This window comes from Sciurus carolinensis, chromosome 14 (genome assembly GCF_902686445.1).
Source record: "Sciurus carolinensis chromosome 14, mSciCar1.2, whole genome shotgun sequence".
NCBI classification, from domain to species: Eukaryota; Metazoa; Chordata; class Mammalia; order Rodentia; family Sciuridae; genus Sciurus; species Sciurus carolinensis.
The window spans coordinates 87468604-87493578 of NC_062226.1; the positions used below are offsets into that span (position 1 = coordinate 87468604).

General features: G+C 38.7%; 1 pseudogene; it reads left to right on the top strand.

The window, feature by feature from the left end:
- The first annotated feature begins 22960 nt into the window (after positions 1 to 22960).
- LOC124964973 (protein cereblon-like) lies at positions 22961 to 24294 on the top strand (annotated as a pseudogene).
- Positions 24295 to 24975: the final 681 nt, after the last annotated feature.

A 24975-nucleotide genomic window follows, 5' to 3' on the forward strand; every position in this document is an offset into this window, starting at 1 on the left:
GTTTGTTGATTGTTTGTAGGTCTTCTTCTGTGAAGTGTCTGTTCATTTCCTTAGCCCATTACATGATTGGGTTATTTTTATTCTTGGTGTAGAGTTTTTTGAGTTCTTCATATATTCTGGAAATTAGTGCTCTATCTGAAGTATGAGTGGCAAAAATTTTCTCCCACTCTGTAGGCTCTCTCTTCACATTGCTGATAGTATCCCTTGCTAAGAGAAAGCTTTTTAGTTTGAATCTATCCCAGTTATTGATTCTTGCTTTTATTTCTTGTGCTATGGGAGTCCTGTTAAGGAAGTCTGATCCTAAGCCAACATGTTGAAGATTTGGACCTACTTTTTCTTATATAAGATGCAGGGTCTCTGATGTGATTCCAAGGTCGTTGGTGCATTTTGAGTTGAGTTTTGTGCAGGATGAGAGATAGGGGTTTAGTTTCATTCTGTTGCATATGGATTTCCAGTTTTCTCAGCACCATTTGTTGAAGAGGCTATCTTTACTCCATTGTATGTTTTTGACACGTTTGTCTAATATGAGAAAACTCTATTTATTTGTATTTGTGTCTGTGTCCTCTATTCTGTACCATTGATCTACCTATCTATTTTGGTGCCAATACCATGCTGATTTTGTTACTAATGCTTTGTAATATAATTGAAGGTCTGGTATTGCAATACCCCCTCGCTTCACTCTTCCTGCTAAGGATTGCTTCAGCTATTCTGGGTTTCTTATTCTTTCAGATGAATTTCATGATTGCTTGCTCTATTTCTGTAAGGTACATCATTGGGATTTTAATTGGAATTGCATTGAATCTGTATTGCACTTTTGGTAGTGTAGCCATTTTGACAATATTAGTTCTGCCCATCCAAGAACATGGGACATCTTTCCATCTTCTAAGGTTTTCTTTAATTTCTTTCTTTAGTGTTCTGTAGTTCTCATTGTAGAGGTCTTTCAACTTTTTGTTAGATTCATTCCCAAGCATTTTATGTTTTTCAAGGCTATTGTGAATGGGGTAGTTTTCCTAACTTCTCTTTCTTATGTATAAAAATGCAATAGATTTATGAGATTGATCTTATATACTGCTACATTACTGAATTCACTTATGAGTTCTAAAAGTTTTCTGGTGGAATTTCCCAGTTCCTCTAAATATATAATCATGTCATCAGCAAATAGGGATAGTTTGAGTTCTTCTTTTCCTATTCGTATCCCTTTATTTTCCTTGATCTATCTAATAGCTCTGGCTAGAGTTTTGAGGACAATGTTGAATAGAAGTGGTAAAAGAGGGCATCCCTGCCTTGTTCCAGTTTTTAGGGGACATGCTTTCAGTTTTTCTCCATTTAGAATGATATTGGCCATGGGTTTACATAGATAGCCTATACAATGTTAAGGAATGTTCCCACTATTCCTATTTTTTCTACTGTTTTGAGCATGAATGGGGGCTATTTTATCAAATGCTTTTTCTGCATCTATCAAAATAATCTTGTGATTCTTGACTTTAAATCTATCGATATGGTGAATTACATTTATTGATTTTTGGATGTTGAACCAACCTTGCATCCCTGGGATGAAACCCACTTGATCATGGTGCACTATCTTTTAATATATTTTTGTATGTGATTTGCTAAAATTTTGTTGAGAACTTTTGCGTTGATGTTCATTAAGGATATTGGTCTAAAATTTTCTTTCCTTGATGTGTCTCTGTCTGGTTTAGGTATCAGGGTGATATTGGCTTCATAGAATGAATTGGGAAGGGTTCACTCCTCTTCTATTTCATGGAATACTTTGAGGAGTATTGGAATGAGCTCCTCTTTAAAGGTTTTGTAGAACTCGGCTGAGAACCCATCTAGTCTGGGACTTTGTTGGTAGACTTTTGATGACTTCTATTTCATTACTTGAAGTTGATCTATTTAAATTGTGTATGTCCTCCTGGTTCAGTTTAGGTAATTTATATGTCTCTAGAAACCTGTTGATGTTTTCAAGATTTTCTATTTTGTTGGAGTATAGATTTTCAAAATAGCTTCTAGTTATGTTTTGTATTTCAATCGTGTCTGTTGTGATATTTCCTTGTTCATTCCGAATTTTAGTGATTTGGGTTTTCTCTCGTCTTCTCTTTGTTAGTGTTGCTAAGGGCTTATCAATTTTGTTTATTTTTTCAAAGAACCAACTATTTATTTTGTCAATTTTTTGTATTGTTTCTTTTGTTTCAATTTCGTTGATTTCAGCTCTGAGTTAAACTATTTCCTGTCTTCTACTACTTTTGGTGTTGGTCTGTTCTTCTTTTTCTAGGGCTTTGAGCTGTAGTGTTAGGTCGTTTATTTGTTGAGTTTTACTTCATTATTGAATGCGCTCCATGAAATAAATTTTCCTCTAAGTACTGCTTTCATAGTGTCCCAGAGATTTTGATATGATGCTTCTTTGTTCTCATTTACCTCTAAGAATTTTTAAATTTCCTTCCTAATATCTTCTGTTATCCATTCATCATATAATAGCATATTGTTTAATCTCCAGGTGTTGGAGTAATTTCTGTTTTTTACTTTTTCATTTATTTCTAATTTCAATCCATTATGATCTGATAGAATACAAGGTAGTGTCTCTGTCTTCTTGTATTTGCTAACAGTAGCTTTGTGGCATAATATATGGTCTATTTTAGAGAAGGATCCATGTGCTGCTGAGAAGAAAGTGTATTCACTCTTCGTTGGATGGTATATTCTATAAATGTCCGTTAAGTCTAAATTATTGATTGTGTTTTTGAGTTCTATGGTTTCTTTGTTCAATTTTTGTTTGGAAGATCTGTCCAGTGGTGAGAGAGGCATGTTAAAATCACCTAGTATTATTGTATTGTGGTCTATTTGGTTTCTGAGATTGAGAAGGATTTGTTTGATGTACGTGGATGAGCCACTGTTTGGGGCATAGATATTTATGATTGTTATGTCTTGCTGATTTATGCTTCCCTTAAGCAGTATGAAATGTCCTTCTTTATCCCTTCTGACTAACTTTGGCTTGAAGTCCACATTATCTGAAATGAAGATGGATACCCCAGCTTTTTTGCTGAGTCAATGTGCATGGAATGTTTTTCCCCATCCTTTCATCTTTAGTCTGTGGGTATCTCTTTCTATGAGGTGAGTCTCTTGTAGGCAATATATTGTTGGATCTTTCTTTTTAATCCAATCTGCCAGTCTATGTATTTTGATTGATGAATTCAGGCCATTAATATTCAGGGTTATTATTGAGATATGATTTGTATTCCTGGTCACTTGACTCATTTTATTTATTTAATTATTTATTTTTGACATGACTTGGTTCCTCCTTTATTTGACAGTTCCTTTAGGATAGTTCCTCCCTTTGCTGATTTGCTTCTTTGTTTTTCATCTCTTCCTCATGGAATATTTTGCTGAGAATGTTCTGTAATGCTGGCTTTCTTTTGTAAATTTTTTAGCTTTTGTTTATCATGGAAGGATTTTATTTCATCATCAAATCTGAAGGTAAGTTTTTCTGGGTATAAGATTCTTGGTTGGCATCCATTTTCTTTCAGGGCTTGAAAAATGTTGTTCCAGGCCCTTCTAGCTTTTAGGGTCTGGATTGAAAAATCTGCTGATATCCGTATTGGTTTTCCCCTGAATGTAATTTGATTCTTTTCTATCACAGCCTTTAAAATTCTGCCTTTATTTTGTATGTTAGGTATTTTCATTATAATGTGCCTTGGTGTGGGTCTGTTGTAATTTTGTGTCCTATAATTTTTTGTAATTTGGAGTCCTATAAGCCTCTTGAACTTGATTTTCCATTTCATTCTTTAGATTTGGGAAATTTTCTGAAATTATTTCATTGAATATATTGTTCATTCCTTTGGTTTGTTTCTCTAAGACTTCCTCAATCCCAAAAATTCTTAAATTTAGCCTTTTCATGATATCCCATAGTTCTTGTAGATTCTGATCATGATTTCTTATCATCTTCTCTGTTTGGTCAACTTTGTTTTCAAGGTTAAATATTTTGTCTTCAATATCTGAGGTTCTGTCTTCCGGGTGTTCTATCCTATTGGTTGTGCTTCCTATGGAGTTCTTAATTTGGTTTATTGTTTCCTTCATTTCAAGGATTTCTGTTTGGTTTTTTTTCAATATCTCTAACTCTTTATTGAAATGATCTTTTGCTTCCTATATTTGCTCTTTTAACTGTCGTTTGGTGTGATCGTTCAATGCCTGCATTTGCTCTTTCATTTCATTGTTTGCTTCCCTTATCATGTTAATTATGTACATTCTGAACTCCCTTTCTGTCATTTCTTCTGCCATGCTGTCATTGGATTTTATTGATGTAACATCTAGATTTGTTTGGGGCATTTTCTTCCCTTGTTTTCTCATGTTGTTCAGGTATCAGTGGACTGCTGAGATGTTGCAGATTTCCTCTATTGACTTATAATGTCCCTGAAGATTTCTAATATATCCCCTCTTCAGTAGCCTGACGTCTTGGAGGAAGTTGATAATACGGTGCTCCACAAGGAAGCTGCCTCTCTAGGGGTGGTGACCTTCAGGTGGGGTATATTCCCTGCTAGTGGGCAGAGGTGCCTCCACTTGTTGACCAATGGTCATCCAAAAGGGAACTAGGCTGCAGGCTGAGACAAGGCCTGTTGGGACTGTGTCTCTGGTTTTACCGTCCTTGTGGGAAAGCCTCACCTGGTGGGGAAGACTCACCCAGTGGGGAGGTCTCGCTGGTCAGTTCCCCTCCTGGAGGTTCCCCTCAATCCACAACTACCACCTGGGCAGGGCAGCCTTCCTAGGCAACGTTCCCAGGGGCCCAGACCTACCTCCTGAGCCTGGGAGCCTCACCCTTCTCAGACGAGTCTCCTTAGGCTGCCCCTCCTCAGAGAAGCTGCCCACAGTCCTGGAACCTTCGCTCTACCCCTCAGCTTGTCTCTGTGCAGCACTTCCACCGAGAAGTCACCTAGGTCCCGGGACCGTGCTTTGCTTCTAATCACCTGGCTATGCGGCCCCTCCTCTGAGCAGCCACCTGGAGCCTCGTACAGATGCTCCAAGCCCCAGGGACCTGCCGCACACCTCTTCCTCCAGGCAGCCACCCGGTGTTGAGTGGCCGCTTGGAGACCAAGCAACTCACTGTGCACCTCCTCCTCAGGGCAACTCCCCCCATTTTTTTAGGAGGTTGCTCTGAGTCCAAACAGCTCGCCGCGCAGCTCCTCCTCTGGGCAGCTGCCGGAGCCCTGGCGGGTTGCTCCGAAACCAAGCGTTGTGCTGAGCGGCCTCCTCTACAAAGCTCCCAGTTGTCCGTGTTCACTGCTCCAGCAGGGGGAGGGGTGTCTTGCCGCCTGGGCTTGGCAGTCTTCCTCTGCAACGTTCCCAGGGGTCCGGACCTACCTTTTGGGCCTGGGAGCTTTGCCCTTCGCAGATGAGTCTCCTTAGGTTTCCCCTCCTCAGAGATGAAGCCCAGAAGCTGCCCACAGTCCTGGAACCTTCACTCCACCCCTCAGCTTGTCTCTGTGCAGTTCTTCCACTGAGAAGCCACCTAGGTCCTGGGACCCTGCTCTGCACCTAATCACCTGACTATGTGGCCCCTCCTCTGGGCAGCCACTGGATCCCGGCATTTTACTCTGAGACCAAGCGCTGTGCTGAGCGGCCTCCTCTACAAAGCTCCCAGTTGTCCGTGTTCACTGCTCCAGCAGAGGGAGGGGTGTCTCGCCAGGCAACTCTACTTCACAAAGTTCCCTGCGTTCCGGGACTACTGCCCCATCTGTGATGCCTCCCCAATGGGAGAGACTCACCCGGCAGCTTTGAGTTGGTCCCAAGTCTCTCACTATCTCCTCTTTTGAATCCTGAGTCCTGGAGCAACATGAAATGCAGCCACCCTCTAGTCCGCCATCTTGAAAAAATCATCACCTAGTATTATTGTGTTGTAGTCTATTTGATTCCTGAAATTGAGAAGGATTTGTTTGACATGCATGGATGAGCTACTGCTTGGGGCATAGACATTTATGATTGTTATGTCTTGCTGATTTATGCTTCCCTTAAGCAGTATGAAATGTCCTTCTTTATCCCTTCTGACTAACTTTGGCTTGAAGTCCACATTATCTGAAATGAGGATGGATACTCTAGCTTTTTTGCTGTGTCCATGTGCATGGTATGTTTTTTCTCATCCTTTCACCTTTAGTCTGTGGGTATCTCTTTCTATGAGATGAGTCTCTTGCAGGCAGCATATTGTTGGATTTTTATTTTTAATCCAATCTGCCAGTCTATGTCTTTTGATTGATGAGTTCAGGCCATTAACATTCAGGGTTATTATTGTGATATGATTTGTATTTTCATACATTTGGCTAATTTTTGTTTTTTGACTGACTTGGTTTCTCCTTTATTTGGCTCTTCCTTTAGGGTAGTTCCACTCTTTGCTGATTTACATCATTGTTTTTCATCTCTTCCTCATGGAATATTTTGCTGAGAATGTTATGTAGTGCCAGCTTTTTTATGTAAATTCTTTTAGGTTTTGTTTATCATGGAAGGATCTTATTTCATCATCAAATCTGAAAGTAAGTTTTTCTGGGTATAAGATTCTTGGTTGGCATCCATTTTCTTTCAGGGCTTGGTAAATGTTGTCCAGGCCCTTCTAGCTTTTAGGCTCTGGATTGAAAAATCTGCTCATATTCTTATTGGTTTCCCCCTGAATGTAATTTGATTCTTTTCTATCGTGGCCTTTAAAATTCTGCCTTTATTTTGTATGTTAGGTATTTTCATAATAATGTGCCTTGGTGTGGGTCTGTTGTAATTTTGTGTATTTGGATTCCTATAAGCCTCTTGTACTTGGTTTTCCATTTCATTCTTCAGATTTGGGAAATTTTCTGATATTATTTCATTGAATAGATTGTTCATTCCTTTGGTTTGTTTCTCTGTGCCTTCCTCAATCCCAATAATTCTTAAATTTGGACTTTTCATGATATCCCATAATTCTTATAGATTCTGTTCATGATTTCTTACCATCTTCTCTGTTTGTCAACATTGTTTTAAGATTAAATATTTTGTCTTCAATGTCTGAGGTTCTGTCTTCCAGGTGTTCTATCCTATTGGTTATGCTTTCTATGGAGTTTTTAATTTGGTTTATTGTTTCCTTCATTTTAGGTATTTCTGTCTGTTTTTTTTTTTTTTCAGTATCTCTCTTTATTGAAATGATCTTTTGCTTCCCACATTTGTTCTTTTAACTGTTGATTGATGTGATCATTCAAAGCCTGCAATTGCTCTTTCATTTCATCGTTTGCTTCTCTGATCATTTAAATTGTATGCATTCTGAACTCCTTTTCTGTCATTTCTTCTGGCATGCTCTCATTTATTTTATTGATGTAGCATCTAAGTTTGTTTGGGACATTTTCTTCCCTTTTTTTCTCATATTGCTCAGGTATCTACCCCTCTAGTAGTGAAACTCTGAGATACTGTAGATTTCCTCTATTGACTTATAGTGTCCCTATAGATTTCCAAATAACTCACCTCCTATACTTCAGTAGCCTGAAGTCTTGGAGGAACTTGATAATGCAGTGCTGCACAAGAAGCTGCCCCTCTAGGGTGGTGGCTCTCAGGTGCAGTATATTCCTGCTAGTGGGGAGAGGCGCCTCCACTTTTTGATCAATGGTCAGTCAAAGGGGGACTAGACTGCAGGCTGGGGCATGGCTGATCTGGTCCTGTGTCTCTGGTTCTACTTCCCTGGTGGGAAAGCCTCACCTGGCAGGGATGACTCACCCGGTGGGGAAGACTCGCTGGGCAGCTCTCCTCCAAGAAGTTCCCTTCCATCCAGAACTACTGCCTGGGCTGGGTAGCTCTCCTCTGTGGTGTTCCCTGGGGTCTAAAACTACCTCCTGCACTGGGAAGCCTGACCCTGTGAGGGACTCTCTCACTGGGCGGCCCTCTCCTGAATCTGCCTGTGGTCCAGTCCTGCCGCCCAGGCCTGGGATCCTTGCTCTGCACTTAAGCCTCTTGCTGGGCAGTCCTCCTCTACAATGCTCCTGATTATCTGGATTCATGGTTCCAGTGGGGGAGTCTCACTGGGAATCTCTACTCCATGGAGTTCACTGCATTCTTGGACTACTGACCCATCCAGGGAGCCTTGCCCAGTGGGAGAGACTCACCCAGCTGCTCTGAGTCCCAAGTCCGGAGTCTCTCGATACCTCCTCTTCTTGAATCCTGAGTCCTGTCAAAGGTCCTCCAGTCTCCTGTAGGTGTCTCAGGAAGGGAGCCGCACTTCTGATGATGATGGCCACGCCCTCAGGAATAATTCAAAATGCCTGCATCAGCCTCCAAAGAAGCTGGGGAGCCCCAGCGAGGGTGTGCTGAGTCAGCACAGAGGCAAGTGCAGTGTCCCCTGGCAGTAGGGGGGCAGGCAGGCAGGCTCAGCAATGGTGTCTGACCTCAGTGTGGGGGTCGGACGGGCTGGCTCACTCAGCGATGGCGTCCAGCCTCCATGTGGGGGTCAAGTGGGTTGGCTCGGTCAGCAATGTCACCCGATCTCGGTGTGGGGGCCAAAACTCCCAAAGCAGTATAAGATAGAAAATAATTAAAATCAGAGCTGAAATCAATTAAATTGAAACAAAAGAAACAGTTCAAAAAATTGATGAAACAAAAAGTTGGTTCTTTGAAAAAATAAATAAAATTAATAAACCCTTAGCTACACTAATGAAAAGAAAGAGAAAAGCCAAATGACTAAAATCCATGATGAAAAAGGAAATATCATGATGAACACTACTGAAATACAGAAGATAATTAGAAATTATTTTGAAAATTTATACTAAAAATAGAAAATCTCAAAGACATCAATGCATTTCTAGAGATATATGATCTATCCAAACTGAATCAGGAGGATATACACAATTTAAAAAGATCAGTTTCAAGCAATGAAATAGAAAACACCATCAAAATCCTACCAACAAAGAAAAGCCCAGGATGAGACAGACTCTCAGTCAAGTTCTACAAAATCTTCATGGAAGAAACAATATCAATACTCCTTAAATTTTTCCATGGAATAGAAAAGTAGGGAACCCTTCCAAACTCATTCTAATAGGCTAGTATCACCCTGATACCAAAACTAGATGAAGAAAAATCAAGGAAAGAAAACTTGAGACCAATATCTCTGATGAACATAGACACAAAAATTCTCAATAAAATTCTGGTAAATCACATATGAAAACATATTAAAAAGATAGTGCACCATTATCAGATGGGGTTCATCTCAATGATGCAGGGTTGGTACAACATACAAAAATGAATAAATGTAATTCATCACATCAATAAACTAAAAGACAAGACTCATACTACATCTTAATAGATGCAGAAAAAGCATTTGACAAAATACAGCACTGCTTCATGTTCAAAACCCAAGAAAAACTAGGGATAGTGGGCACATACCTCAACATTATAAAAGCTATCTAGGTGCAACCCAAAGCCAACATCATTCTAAATGCAGAGAAATTGAAAGCATTCCCTCTAAAAACTGGAACAAGACAAGGATGCCCTCCTTCACCACTTCTATTCAACAAAGACCTGGGAAATCTAGCCAGAGCAATTAGACAAACCAAAGAAATTAAAGGTATACAAGGAAAAGAAGAAATCAAACTATACCTATTTGCCAAAGACCTGATTCTATATTTAGAAGACCCAACAAACTCAAGCAGAAAAACTCAAGAACTCATAAATAAATTCATCAAAATAGCAGGATATGAAATTAACACCCATAAATCAACTGGGTTCCTATTCATTAGTGATGAATCAACTGAAAGAGAAGTTAGGAAAACTATCCCATTCACAATAGCCTCAAAAAATAAAATAAAATATTTGGGAATCTGTCTAACAAAAGAGGTGATAGACTGCCACAGGGAAAACTACAAAACACTAAAGAAAGAAATTGAAGAAGACCTTAGAAGATGGAAAGATCTCCCATCTCTTGGATAAGCAGAATTAATATTGTCAAAATGGCCATACTATCAAAAGTGTTATACAGATTTAATGCAATTCCTATTAAAATCCAAATGATGTTCTTCATAGAACTAGAAAAAAATCATGAAATTCATTTTAAAAAATAAGAGACACAGAACAGTCAAGGCAATCCTTAGCAAGAAGAGTGCACATAGGAGGCATCACAATACCAGACCTTAAACTATACTACGGAGAAAATAGTAACAAAAAGGCATGGCATTGGCACCAAAACAGACATATAGACTAACAGGACAGAATAGAAGACACAGAGACAAATCCACATAAATACAGTTATCTTATAGTAAACAAAGGTACCAAAAACATACTTTGTGGAAAAGATAGCCTCTTCAACAAATGGTGCTGGCAAAACTGGAAATAAATAACAAAATGAAATTAAACCTCTCTCACCCAGCAAAAAAGTCAACTCAGAGTGGATCAAGGACTTAGGCACTAGAACCAAGACCCTGTACCTAATAGAAGAAAAAGCAGGCCCAAATCTTCATCATGTCAGCTTAGGACCTGACTTCCTTAACAAGATTCCTAAAGCACAAGAAGTAAAATTAAGAATCGATAAATGGGATGGATTCAAATTTAAAAGTTTCTCAGCAAAGGAATAATCAATAACATGAAGAGAGAGCCTACAGAGTGGGAGGAAATCTTTACCACATGCACCTCACATGGAGCACTAATCTCCAGAATATATAACGAACTCAAAAAACTTAACACTGAAAAAACAAATAACCCAATCAATAAATGGGCTAAGGAACTGAACAGACACAGAAGAAGAAATACAATTGATCAACAAACATATGAAAAAATGTTCCTCATCTCTAGCAATTAATCAAAACTAGGATTTCATATTACTCCTGTCAGAATGGCAATTATCAAGAATACAAGCAATAATAAGTTTTGGCAAGGATGTGGGGAAAAAGGTACACTCATACATTGCTGGTGGGACTGCAAATTGAAGCAACCACTATGGAAAGCAGTATGAAGATTTCTCAGAAATTTTGAAATGGAATCACCATTTGATCCAGTCCACTCCCAGTTTATATCCAAAGGACCTTAAAATTAGCATACTACAGTGATGCAGCCACATCAATATTTATAGCAGCTCAATTCACAAAACTAAACCATGGAACCAATCTAGATGCCCTTCAATAGATGAATGATAAAAGAAATTATGGTACATATACAAAATGGAATATTACTCAGCCTTAAATAAGAATGAAATTATGGCATTTGCAGGTAAATGGATGGAGCTGGAGAATACCACACTAAGGGAAATAAGCCAATCCCCAAACTCCAAAGGTCAAATGTTTTTTTCTGATAAGTGGATGCTGATGCATAGTTGGGGAGGAGGAGTAGGGAAGAATGAAGGAACTTTGATTTTGCAGAGGGCAGTGGGGAGACAGTGGGGATGGGAAGGAAGGTAGAATGAGACAGACATTCTTACCCTATACACATGCATGATTACACTACCAGTGTGACTCTGCACCATGTACAGCCAGAGGAATGAGAAGTTGGGCCGCATTTGTGTACAATGTCAAAATGCATTCTATTGTCATGTGTAGCTAATTAGAACAAATTTTTAAAATAAAAAAGAATATGATATCAGTTTCACAAAACAAACCAAAAGCAAATATAGATATAAAAAAGATCAGAATAATTTTAGAAATGGAAAAATATATTTAAATGTTAAGAGTGTTTATCACTGAAAACATGTAAGAGCTAGAATTATTGATAAATCAGAATTTGTTAACCCTTTATAACAAAATACATACCTTAATGAAAGAACTGTAGAAAGATGGTTTTTAGAGCTAACCAGAGAGGAGGGCCAGAAGTGCAGGTCATTGAAAGATGCATATTACCACATACCCTAGTCCACTGATGACATTAGCACACATTAAAACAGGCCACAGACAACTTTCTTTTCCCAAAAACAGGCCCCTAGAATGCCATTTTAAAATGCCAAGGACCTGGTAGGCAAAGTTTCACTATATATATACCAATTCAGTCATGGAACAGTTTTATTAACAGATGTTTTATGGGAAAGTGATCTCATTCCTAATGGTGCTCATGGACTCAAACTCTGAAGTAATGGGAAAAGTATCATAATGGAAAGACTTAATGGAATGATAAATTAACTAATGACACCTACACTAGAAAACCAGTTGAGATGGAATCTGACTCAGAGACCAAGACTCTTCAGCCCCATGTTGACGGTATCTTTGAACAAGTCATTTACGTTTCTGAGTTCAGCTTCCTCATTTATGAAATGGGGATCACAAGTTGCTCAGTTTCCCTCACAGGATTATTATAAATAACAGTTGCAAAATACACATGAATAGAGTTCTCTACAATTCTAAGTCATTATTAATAATTACTATTAGTAACTTTATTGATATAATATGTAATTACCATCATAGTAATGATTACTAATATTATTATGAATTATAGTAGTACATTGCAGCATACTTTCTCCTAACAATAGCTCTACATATTTAGTGCTATTGAATGGTGGGTTTTTTTCTTCAAGTTAAAATGATATTCTGAAAAACTTGGCTAAAATATGTTTGACTTATAATGCTGCTGTTTTCATTAAATATTCTTCATATTTAGAATCAGTATTTGAAACTTTCCAAAGATAATACCCAAATGTGAAAATATCCCTAAAATGCTAAAACAGCATAGTTTTTAAGATATTTGGTCAGTGTTATTGGAAAAAATAACTTTATTTTCCTAAAATGTTTATAGTTGTAAATGAGTGTGTCTTGTACAGTGTGTGTATGTGTGTGTGTGTGTGTGTGTGTGTGTGTGTGCATGCACACGCACATATGTGTGCCAGTGGGCACACATAACAGTAAAAAGAAAGTAGAACAATTCAAGAAACAGTAGGAAGGAATAGTAGAGTAAAACCAAGATCCAGAATCACATCCCCTTCTACTGAACCCTAAAAGATCAGGACAAAGTTTGTAGAAGTGGTAATGGATTAGTGATTTGTAAACGATGATTTCATTATTCATAAGAAAAACATATATACAAGGTAATAAATATTTCATTCAAATTGCACAAAATATGCTGGGCACAGTGGCACACACCAGCGGCTCAGGAAGCTGAGGCAGGAGGATGGTGAGTTCAAAGCCAGCCTCAGCAACTTAGTGAGGCTCTAAGAACTTAGAGAGTCCCTGCCTCTAAATAAAACATAAAAAGGGCTGGGGATGTGGTTCAATGATTAAGTGTCCCTGGGTTCAATCCTCAGTACTGAAAAAAAAAAAAAAAGAAAAAAAGTTGCACAAAATATAGACTGTCTGTTATATCAACCATGTTTATAATAGAGAAAAACAACATATCTACAAAGAGAAAAGTGGATAAAGTTCATATGTAAAATACAATTCTAAAGGACCATTTCAAACTCTGTTGAGAGTCTCTATTCAGATATTGGGAAATATGCATGAGTTAACACCAACAGGAAAAGGAAAATTATATGTATAGTATGATCCAATTTTATAACTATCATCATAGGTATGTTATTTATTAGTGTATCTAGTATATAGAAAAAAATCTGAAAGAATGTACCCTGGTTATTTCTAGGTAACCCAATTGGAGGGTTGCTTTTAACTTTCTCAATTTTTTTCTGTAATTGTTAGAATTTTTTTTTTATTGTATACAAATGAAATACATGTTGTTTCTCTATTTGTACATAGAGTCAAGGCATACCATTTGTGTAATCATATGTTTACATAGGGCAATGATGTTTTTTTTTTTTTCCCTTCTCCCCCACCCCTCCCACCCCTCTTTTCCCTCTATACAGTCCTTCTTTCCTTCATTCTTACCGCTCCGCTTATCCCTAACCCTAAACCTAACCCTAAATCTAATGCTAACCCCTCCCACCCTCCATTATATGTCCTCATCCGCTTATCAGCGAGATCATTCGTCCTTTAGTTTTTTGAGATTGGCTTATCTCACTTAGCATGATATTCTCCAATTTCGTCCATTTGCCTACAAATGCCATAATTTTATCATTCTTCATTGTGGAGTAATGTTCCATTGTATACATATGCCACAGTTTCTTTATCCATTCATCAACTGAAGGGCATCTAGGTTGGTTCCACAATCTGGCTATGGTGAATTGAGCAAGCAATGAACATTGATGTGGCTGTATCTCTGTAGTATGCTGATTTTAAGTCCTTTGGGTATAGGCCAAGGAGTGGGATAGCTAGGTCAAATGGTGTTTCCATTCCAAGCTTTCTGAGGAATCTCCACACTGCTTTCCAGAGTGGCTGCACTAATTTGCAACCCCACCAGCAATGTATGAGTGTTCCTTTTTCACCACATCCTCGCCAACACCTATTGTTGCTTGTATTCTTGATAATCGCCATTCTAGCTGGGGTGAGATGAAATCTTAGGGTAGTTTTTTGATTTGCATTTCCCTTATTACTAGGGATGTTGAACATTTTTTCATATATCTGTTGATTACTTGTACATCTTCTTCTGTGAAGTGTCTGTTCATTTCCTTAGCCCATTTGTTGATTGGATTATTTGTATTCTTCGTGTAGAGTTTTTGGAGTTCTTTATAGATTCTGGAAATTAGCGCTCTATCTGAAGTATGGTTGGCAAAGATATTCTCCCACTCTGTAGGCCCTCTCTTCTCATTGCTGATAGTTTCCTTTGCTGAGAGAAAGCTTTTTAGTTTGAATCTATCCCAGTTGTTGATTCTTGCTTTTATTTCTTGTGCTATGGGAGTCCTGTTAAGGAAGTCTGATCCTAAGCCAACAAGTTGAAGATTTGGACCTACTTTTTCTTCTATAAGATGCAGGGTCTCTGGTCTGATTCCGAGGTCCTTGATCCATTTTGAGTTGAGTTTTGTGTAGGGTGAGAGATAGGGGTTTAATTTCATTCTATTGCATATGGTTTTCCAGTTTTCCCAGCACCACTTGTTGAAGAGGCTATCTTTTCTCCATTGCATATTTTTGGCCCCTTTGTCTGGTATGAGAAAATTGTATTTATTTGGGTTTGTGTCTGTGTCCTCTATTCTGTACCATTGATCCACCTTTCTATTTTGGTACCAATACCATGCCGTTTTTGTTACTATTGCTTTGTAGTAGAGTTGAAGATCTGGTATTGCAATACCCCCTGCTTCGCTCTTGCTACTGAGGATTACTTTAGCTATTCTAGGTTTTTTATTCTTCCAGATGAATTTCATAATTGCTTGCTCTATTTCTGCAAGGTACATCATTGGGATTTTAATTGGAATTGCATTGAATCTGTATAGCACTTTAGGTAGTATAGCCATTTTGACAATATTAATTCTGCCTATCGAGGAACATGGGAGATCTTTCCATCTTCTAAGGTTTTCTTTAATTTCTTTCTTTAGGGTTCTGTAGTTCTCATTGTAGAGGTCTTTCACCTCTTTTGTGAGATTAATTCCCAAGTATTTTATTTTTTTTGAAGCTATTGTGAATGGGGTAGTTTTCCTAATTTCTCTTTCTGAAGATTCATCACTTATGTATAAAAATGCATTGGATTTATGAGCATTGATCTTGTAACCTGCTACTTTACTGAATTCACTTATGAGTTCTAAAAGTTTTCTGGTGGAATTTCCAGGTTCCTCTAAATATATAATCATGTCATCAGCGAACAGGGATAGTTTGAGTTCTTCTTTTCCTATTCGTATCCCTTTAATTTCTTTGGTTTGTCTGATTGCTCTGGCTAGAGTCTCAAGGACAATGTTGAATAGAAGTGGTGAAAGAGGGCATCCCTGCCTTGTTCCAGTTTTTAGGGGGAACACATTCAGTTTTTCACCATTTAGAATGATATTAGCCATGGGCTTAGCATAGATGGCCTTTATAATGTTAAGGAATATTCCCACTATCCCTATTTTTTCTAGTGTTTTGAGCATGAAGGGATGCTGTATTTTATCGAATGCTTTTTCTGCATCTATTGAAATAATCATGTGATTCTTAACTTTAAGTCTGTTGATATGGTGAATGACATTTATTGATTTCCGAATGTTGAACCAACCTTGCATCCCTGGGATAAAACCCACTTGATCGTGGTGCACTATCTTTTTAATATATATTTGTATGCGATTTGCTAAAATTTTGTTGAGAATTTTTGCGTCGATGTTCATTAAGGATATCGGTCTGAAATTTTCTTTCCTCGATGTGTCTCTGTCTGGTTTAGGTATCAGGGTGATATTGGCTTCATAGAACGAGTTTGGGAGGGTTCCCTCCTCTTCTATTTCATGGAATAGTTTGAGGAGTATTGGAATGAGCTCTTCTTTAAAGGTTTTGTAGAACTCGGCTGAGAACCCATCTGGTCCTGGACTTTTCTTTGTTGGTAGGCTTTTGATGACCTCTTCTATTTCATTGCTTGAAATTGGTTTATTTAAGTTGTGTATGTCCTCCTCGTTCAGTTTAGGTAATTCATATGTCTCTAGAAATTTGTTGATGCCTTCGAGGTTTTCTGTTTTGTTGGAGTATAGATTTTCGAAATAGCTTCTAATTATGTTTTGTATTTCAGTCGTGTCTGTTGTGATGTTTCCTTGATCATTCCGAATTTTAGTAATTTGAGTTTTCTCCCTCTTTCTCTTTTTTAGTGTGGCTAAGGGTTTATCAATTTTATTTATTTTTTCAAAGAACCAACTATTTATTTTGTTAATTTTTCCAATTGTTTCTTTTGTTTCGATTTCGTTGATTTCGGCTCTGATTTTAACTATTTCCTGTCTTCTACTACTTTTGGTATTGGTCTGCTCTTCTTTTTCTAGCGCTTTGAGCTGTAGTGTTAAGTCGTTTATTTGTTGATTTCTACTTCTTTTTTTGAATGCGCCCCATGAAATAAATCTTCCTCTAAGTACTGCTTTCATAGTGTCCCAGAGATTTTGATATGATGTGTCTTTGTTCTCATTTACTTCTAAGAATTTTTTTATTTCCCTCCTGATGTCTTCTGTTATCCATTCATCATATAATAGTGTATTATTTAATCTCCAGGTATTGGAGAAGTTTCTGTTTTTTATTCTGTCATTTATTTCTAATTTCAATCCATTATGATCTGATAGAGTACAAGGTAGTATCTCTATCTTCTTGTATTTGCTAACAGTAGCTTTGTGGCATAAAATATGGTCTATTTTAGAGAAGGATCCATGTGCTGCTGAGAAGAAAGTGTATTCGTTCTTTGTTGGATGGTATATTCTGTATATGTCCGTTAAGTCTAAATTGTTGATTGTGTTGTTGAAATCTATACTTTCTTTATTCAATTTTTGTTTGGACGATCTATCCAGTGGTGAGAGAGGTGTGTTAAAATCGCCTAGTATTATTGTGTTGTGGTCTATTTGATTTCTGGAATTGAGAAGGATTTGTTTGACTTACGTGGATGAGCCAATGTTCGGGGCATAGATATTTATGATTGTTATGTCTTGCTGATTTATGCTTCCCTTAAGCAGCATGTAATGTCCTTCTTTATCCCTTCTGACTAGTTTTGGTTTGAAGTCCACATTATCTGAAATGAGGATGGATACTCCAGCTTTTTTGCTGTGTCCGTGTGCATGGTATGTTTTTCCCCATCCTTTCACCTTTAGTCTATGGGTGTCTCTTTCTATGAGATGAGTCTCTTGCAGGCAGAATATTGTTGGATTTTTCTTTTTAATCCAATCTGCCAGTCTGTGTCTTTTGATTGATGAATTCAGGCCATTAACATTCAGGTTATTATTGTGATATGATTTGTATTCCCAGTCAATTGACTCATATTTGTTTTTGACATGATTTGGTTTCTCCTTTATTTGGCTATTCCTTTAGGCTAGCGCCTCCTGTTGCTGATTTGCATCGTTGTTTTTCATCTCTTCCTCATGGAATATTTTGCTGAGAATGTTCTGTAATGCTGGCTTTCTTTTTGTAAATTCCTTTAGCTTTTGTTTATCATGGAAGGATCTTATTTCATCGTCAAATTTGAAGGTAAGTTTTGCTGGGTATAAGATTCTTGGTTGGCATCCGTTTTCTTTCAGGGCTTGGTATATGTTGTTCCAGGCCCTTCTAGCTTTTAGGCTCTGGATTGAAAAATCTGCTGATATTCTTATTGGTTTCCCTCTGAATGTAATTTGATTCTTTTCTCTCGCGGCCTTTAAAATTCTGCCTTTATTTTGTATGTTAGGTATTTTCATAATAATGTGCCTTGGTGTGGGTCTGTTGTAATTTTGTATGTTTGGAGTTCTATAAGCCTCTTGTACTTGGTTTTCCATTTCATTCTTCAGATTTGGGAAATTTTCTGATATTATTTCATTGAATAGATTGTTCATTCCTTTGGTTTGTTTCTCTAAGCCTTCCTCAATCCCAATAATTCTTAAATTTGGCCTTTTCATGATATCCCATAATTCTTGTAGATTCTGTTCATGATTTCTTACCATCTTTTCTGTTTGGCCAACTTTGCTTTCAAGATTAAACACTTTGTCTTCAATGTCTGAGGTTCTGTCTTCCAGGTGTTCTATCCTATTGGTTATGCTTTCTATGGAGTTTTTAACTTGGTTTATTGTTTCCTTCATTTCAAGTATTTCAGTTTGTTTTTTTTTTCAGTATCTCTAACTCTTTATTGAAATGATCTCTTGCTTCCCGTATTTGCTCTTTTAACTGTTGATTGGTGCGATCATTTAATGCCTGCATTTGCTCTTTCATCTCCTCCTTCAATGCCTGCATTTGCTCTTTCATCTCCTCATTAGCTTCCCTGATCATTTTAATTACGTACATTCTGAACTCCCTTTCTGACATTTCTTCTGCTGTGCTGTCATTGGGTTTTATTGATGTAGTATCTAGGTTTGTTTGGGACATTTTCTTCCCTTGTTTTCTCATATTGGTCAGCTGTCAGTGGGACCCTGAGATATTGCAGTTTTCCGCTATTGGCTTATAGTGTCCCGGTAGATTTCCAGTGTATCACCTCCCAGCCTTCAGTAGCCTGATGTCTTGGAGGAATCTGATAATGCAGCACATCCGAAGAAAACTGCCCCTAGCCCCCTACTGGTTCCACGGTTTGGAACTGGCTCTGTGCGGAAAGGCTCTCACTGTGGGCCTGCACCGTGCAGCTGGCTGTGTGGGAGGAGCCCACTGCTGGAGTGTGGAAGGCTACCTTGGGAAGACTCTAGCTGCCCTGCCCAGCTCCGATAAGCCACCTCTATCTGGGCCTGCCACCCGGGCCAAGCTTTACCGAGTGGGCAGACTCACCTGTGGCTCTATTTCAGTCCGAGTCTCTCAATGCCTCCCCTTCTTGACTCCTGGGTTCTGGAGCGACTGGGGGTGCAGTCACTCTCTAGGCCGCCATCTTGGATCGCCCCGTGAAGAGAGCCTGCGGCCGGAGTGGGCAGAGCCGCCTGAAGAGGTCTCTGGCTGCCCTGCCCTGATCCCAGAGGCTGCTTGCGGATCGAAGCTCTCCGTTGGTTCGGGGGCTTGTGGCTGGTTCTATGTAGAAAACCTCTCACTGGGCGGTCTGGTCTGAGAAGCTAGCCTTGAAAGACACCTCCCACCGCAGGGGTCCAGGTTACTTGCGGAGGTCTCTGGCTGCCCTATCCTGGTCCCTGAAGTTGCTTGTGTGCCAGAGTACGCTGTGCTGCACTGGCTCCAGGACTTGGAGCTTGTTCTGGTCAGAAAGGCTCTCACTAGCGGGCCTGCTCCGGGAACCTGGAGAAGCTGGCTGTGTGGGCGGGGCCCACCGCTGGAGTTCGCAGGGCTGCCTGTGGATGACTCTAGCTGCCCTGCCCAGCTCCGATAAGCCACCTCTATCTAGGCCTGCCACCCGGGCCGAGCTTTACCCAGTGGGCAGACTCACCCGTGGCTCTATTTCAGTTCGAGTCTCTCAATGCCTCCCCTTCTTAACTCCTGGGTTCTGGAGCGACTGGGGGTGCAGTCTCCTTCTAGGCCGCCATCTTGGATTGCCCAATTGTTAGAATTTTTAACAATCTGAGTATATTACCTTAATAACTATAAGTAAAGTAAAATTATTCTCATTTTGATAAAAATAGTAACTCATTGTCCACCAAAAAAATTCCAAGACTTTACTCTTAGGAATAAAAAGTGATTAACAGTTAGCAATATCCATTCCCGTGATAAGTCTAGGTAATGTACTTAATCTCTACCTCTTGCTCCAGTCTTACACTTTAAAAATTGGAAGCTTATGAAAGAAATAACAAACCAGCTCAGTTCCACAGAAGAATAGCCTCAGATTACTGATATAAAATTTCCTAAATCTTAAATAGGTGCCATCTGATCAATAACTAGTCTTTTCCCTATGGGCTTTCTTGCCTTGTTGGTACCTCTGTACCAGTGTCTTTGACAACACTTTTTGAAACCACAGATGAAGGTAAAGTTTGAGTGGAAAGTCAAGTAATTATTTCTTCAGAATTAAAATCATTATGGGCAAGACTATTGAGCAAACTAAAGTTGAAACTGATTTGAAAGAGGTTTAAATTAGGACCTCTAATAGGAAGAACTCGTTTGACAAACCTATTATACCTAATACACTAGGTAAACAAAGATTTAGTCAGAATAGCATTAATTATGATGTTTAGTTAATAGAATGAAATGTTTCCCTTATTCTAATCCTTCCTCTTAACATAGTCAGCAACCACCAGGGTCTATTATGGAATTAAAATTAATTCATATTCATTTTTTGAATGTAGTGAACAATTCCTCTAAAATCCCTGTGGACAGTCAGACATTGCTTGTTTAAAAAATAGAAAAAGAAGAAAAAAGGTTAGCTGGGCACAGTATCATGCACCTATCATCCCAACTACTTGGGAGCCTGGGAGGCTGAGGTAGGAGGATGGCAAGTTCAAGCCAGCCTGGTCAACTAAGAACTTGTCTCAAAATTTTTTGAAATAATAAAAAGTGTTGGGAGTATAGCTCAGTAGTAGAGCACCCCTGGTTTCAATCCCCAGTGTGAGGAATACAGTGTGTCTCAAGGAATCAAGCAAGTGCTGGGAAGTAGCTTGGCAAGGCAAACTTGATTTCGGCAAGAGGGTGTGCTCTGGCAAGCAAGCAAGCACATTTGGGCAGGCAGTCTGCCTGTTTTCATCCCTAATGTAGCACTGCCCCTTGCTCTGATGGGAGGCACTTGGGATTATTAAACTATGCAATTGACTAATTTAAAAATGGGGGCAGGTAAAAGGAAGTTATAGTTAAAATGGCTATGGTCGGATCTCAAAATGACTATACCTGGATCTTACAAACAAATTAAGACTAAATACTGTGCCTTGAAAATGGACTACCAAAATTTCTATTTCTTAGCCCAGCAACACACACACACACACACATTGGCAAAATAAGGAAGTATTATGAATTGCAAGAGGTAGCCTCTTCCATACTTCAATTTCCCTTTGTACCTCAATCGAGCTGATCCTTTCTGCTTACATTCCCAAGGCAGCAAAACTTCATTAGGAAACACAAGTTTGTGTGGTTAAAACTAATATTAGTGGATAGCATGGAAAGTGTGCAGTTAGAGGAATCATAAAAAAAAAAAATCCTCATTTTGGTCTCTGGACAAAATGGGAGATGGGAAGAAAGCAGATCTGGTACATACTGCTTCTTGATGAAAAACAATGTTACTATTTCTATCAATCCAACCAAAAAATCAGTATTGTTCAAATCCTTATAAGATTTAAAGGAATCCAAATATTTTTACTCTTCTAATAATGCTATTTAGTTTTAATGATAGTGTGTTTTAAAGAAGATTGAATATTTGTAGACAACCCTCCACCTGGCTCTTACCTTTGTGCCCTGATTGTGGTTTGAGTCAGTTTTGCTCTACTTGCATTTGTAATTGCAAGAATATTAGGAATCCTCCAGATTTAAGGAAGGTAACAGAAAGTTGTGAAAAATAATACATCTCCACATTTATTAATGCCTCCTGGTAGCACTAATAATATTTATTTTACAGTTAAGTTCTGTTCTTTTCCACCTTTTTGAACTGTATGCTCCATCCTTTTCAGGACAACCCACACAGAGGATACGGTAAAGTCTCATTACTGTGATGGCTGGCATATTTCACAATGGATAGTATATTTCTTTCTGTTTCTCTCTGAGGACTTTTATATTTGAGCTCCACATTAAGGAGCCCTTGGGTCTTTGATCCTTTTCCTTACACTTGCATGATACACATGGGTATGATACATAGTGCTAAGAAGGGGCTTGGACTGGTGGTGGACTTTCCCAGAGCCCGGAGTGTACCCACAGTCCACACCACTGGACAGGGTTGAATAGTGTCCCTCCAAAATTAATGCCCGCTCAGATCACTACAATGTGATTTTATTTGGAAATAAGACTTTTACAGGTATAATTAATTAAGATGAAATCATTCTGTATTAGGGTGGGATCTACTCCAATAACTAGCACCCTCATCAGAAGACCAAGTGCTTAACCAGATCCACCACTATAAAGACAAAGGCAGGGATTGGAGCAATAAATGGGTCAAAAACCAAGAAGTGGTGAGAAGTGCTTGTGAACACCAGAACCTTGGAAAGGGACACAAAACACATGTCCCTCAGAGCCCCCAGTAAGAACCAACCCCAGCAACCCTTAAATTCTAATCTCTAGCCTCCAAAACTGTGACAGAACAAATATCTTTGTTTAAGCCACCCTGTTTGTGTTACTTTGTTACAGTAGTTCTAGGAAATGAATACACACAGATTGAAGAGAAAATTTTTAAGATATTCAATGAGCTTACATTTCTTCAAAGATAGACATCTAGAGCTTTAAGATCAGGCTCTTAAAAGATGTTTTTAAGCCTTCAGTTAATATGCGAGATGGCTTTCATTTTGAAGTAACAGTTTGAGGAAATAAATATGTTCCTTGGTTTCTGCCAAGATCAGATAACTTCATGTTTTTCTTAAGATGAAAATTTTAAGATGAAAGGCATTGTCAAGAGATAACCACGCTGTACCCTGAATGCTCCTTGGAATTATTCAATGTAAGTTTCAAAAATCTCTTTCTTAAAATAGAGTTCTCCCTATAAAGAACTGCATCATTGGCTTTGCCAATAAACAGACATGGTCGATGAGGAAGACCCACAGGACACTGCACACAACATGGGCCACCACCTGCCGCTCCTGCCGGCAGAAAGTGAAGAAGAAGATGAAATTGAAAAGGAAGTTGAAGACCAGGACAGTAATGAAGCCAAAAAACCAAACATCACAAATTTTGACACGAGTCTGTCCACCTCACACACATTCCTGGGCACTGTTATGGAAGAGTTCCCCCGCAGGACTTAGCATGAAGAGGATAGCTGTCAGGTGATCCCATGTGCTTCCACAGGTGATGATGATCCTGATACCCCAGGCAGACTTTACCTCTATAGCTTTTTCATCCTCAAGAAGTCAGTATGGTATGGAACTTAATTCAGAAAGATAGAACCTTTGCAGTTCTTGCATACAGTAATATACAGGAAAGAGAAGCACAGTTTGGAACAGTGGCAGAGATATATGCCTCTGAGAAGAACAGGACTTTGGAATCGAAATAGTGAAAGTGAAAGCAATTGGAAGACAATGGTTCAAGGTCCTCAAGCTCAGAACACAGATGAAATCCAGCAAGCTAAAGTGCAGATTCTTCCTGAATGTGTGGTGCCTTCAACCATGTCTGCAGTTCAGTTAGAATTCCTTAATAAGTGCCAGATATTTCCTTCAAAGCCTGTCTCGTGGGAAGACCAGTATTCATGTAAGTGGTGGCAGAAATACCAGAAGAGAAAGTTTCATTGTGCAAATCTGACTTCATGGCCTCACTGGCTGTATTCTTTGTATGACTCCGAAACCTTAATAGACAGAATTAAGAAACAGCTACGTGAATGGAATGAAAATCTGAAAGATGATTCTCTTCCTTCAAACCCAATAGATTTTTCCTAGAGTGGCTGCTTGTCTTCCTGTCCATGACGTGTTATGAATTCAGCTCCTTAAAATCGGCCGTGCCATCCAGGGGCTTCCGTGTCAATTGGACATCATGAAGAAATGTACTTCGCTTTGCTGTATACAGTGTCAAGAAACAGAGATAACAACCAAAAATGAAATTTTCAGTTTATCCTTATGTGGACCAGTGGCAGCTTACGTGAATCCGCATGGGTATGTGCATGAGACACTTAAACCATGCACAAAGCTAGCAAGTTGAATCTGATAGGTCCAAGCCTTCAACTGAGCACAGCTGGTTTCCTGGATATGCATGGATCATCACCCAATGTAAGATCTGTGCCAGTCACATGGGATGGAAATTCACGGCCACCAAAAAAGACATGTCACCTCAAAAATTTGGGGGTTTAACTCCATCAGCTCTTTTGCCCACAATCCCAGACACTGATGATGAACTGAACCCTGACAAAGTGATACTGTGCTTGTAAACACAGGTGGTATGGATAGGATTGTAACAAATTAATTGGTATTCTTATATCTGCTTTGGAAATTAATGTGTAAAATGTATCACTTAACAGCAACAGTATATGGTGGACTGCTGACTCATATCTTCCTTGGAGAACATGAAAAGGAGGCTATACTACCAAATTGGTTTCTGGAATACTATTACATGGAACCTGTCTGGTACTGTATGACTGACAGGACCTGGGAGTATATGTAAAATTAGTCCTGTGGACACTATTGTGGCACCAGTGTTCACCAACATGGAAAGGAGTGAACATGCTTCTTTTGAAAGATGCAGGTCTATATATATTATTTTAAAAGGCATTTGTCTTTCAGTTTTCTGTAGCTTCTGACAGATACTGATTTATAAATTTTGAAAGTATTAAAACACCCACCTTTAGTCTGAAAAAAAAAAAAAACTGCACCATTTCTATTCAGATACTTATGCTGGACCTAGTAATAAGTTAGATCACAATTTTAGCAAAGCGACAGTTCACATGTAAAAGCACATATGCATACTCAACAAATGTGAGCACTGTGCTGTTTATAGAGTAAGACAGCCACTAACCAGTCAGGTTCCTCTGTTTTCTAACGCATGTGGAATAAACTGAAAAACCTCATGTCATACAATACTCAACAATGCTAAATAAAATAAAACAAACATA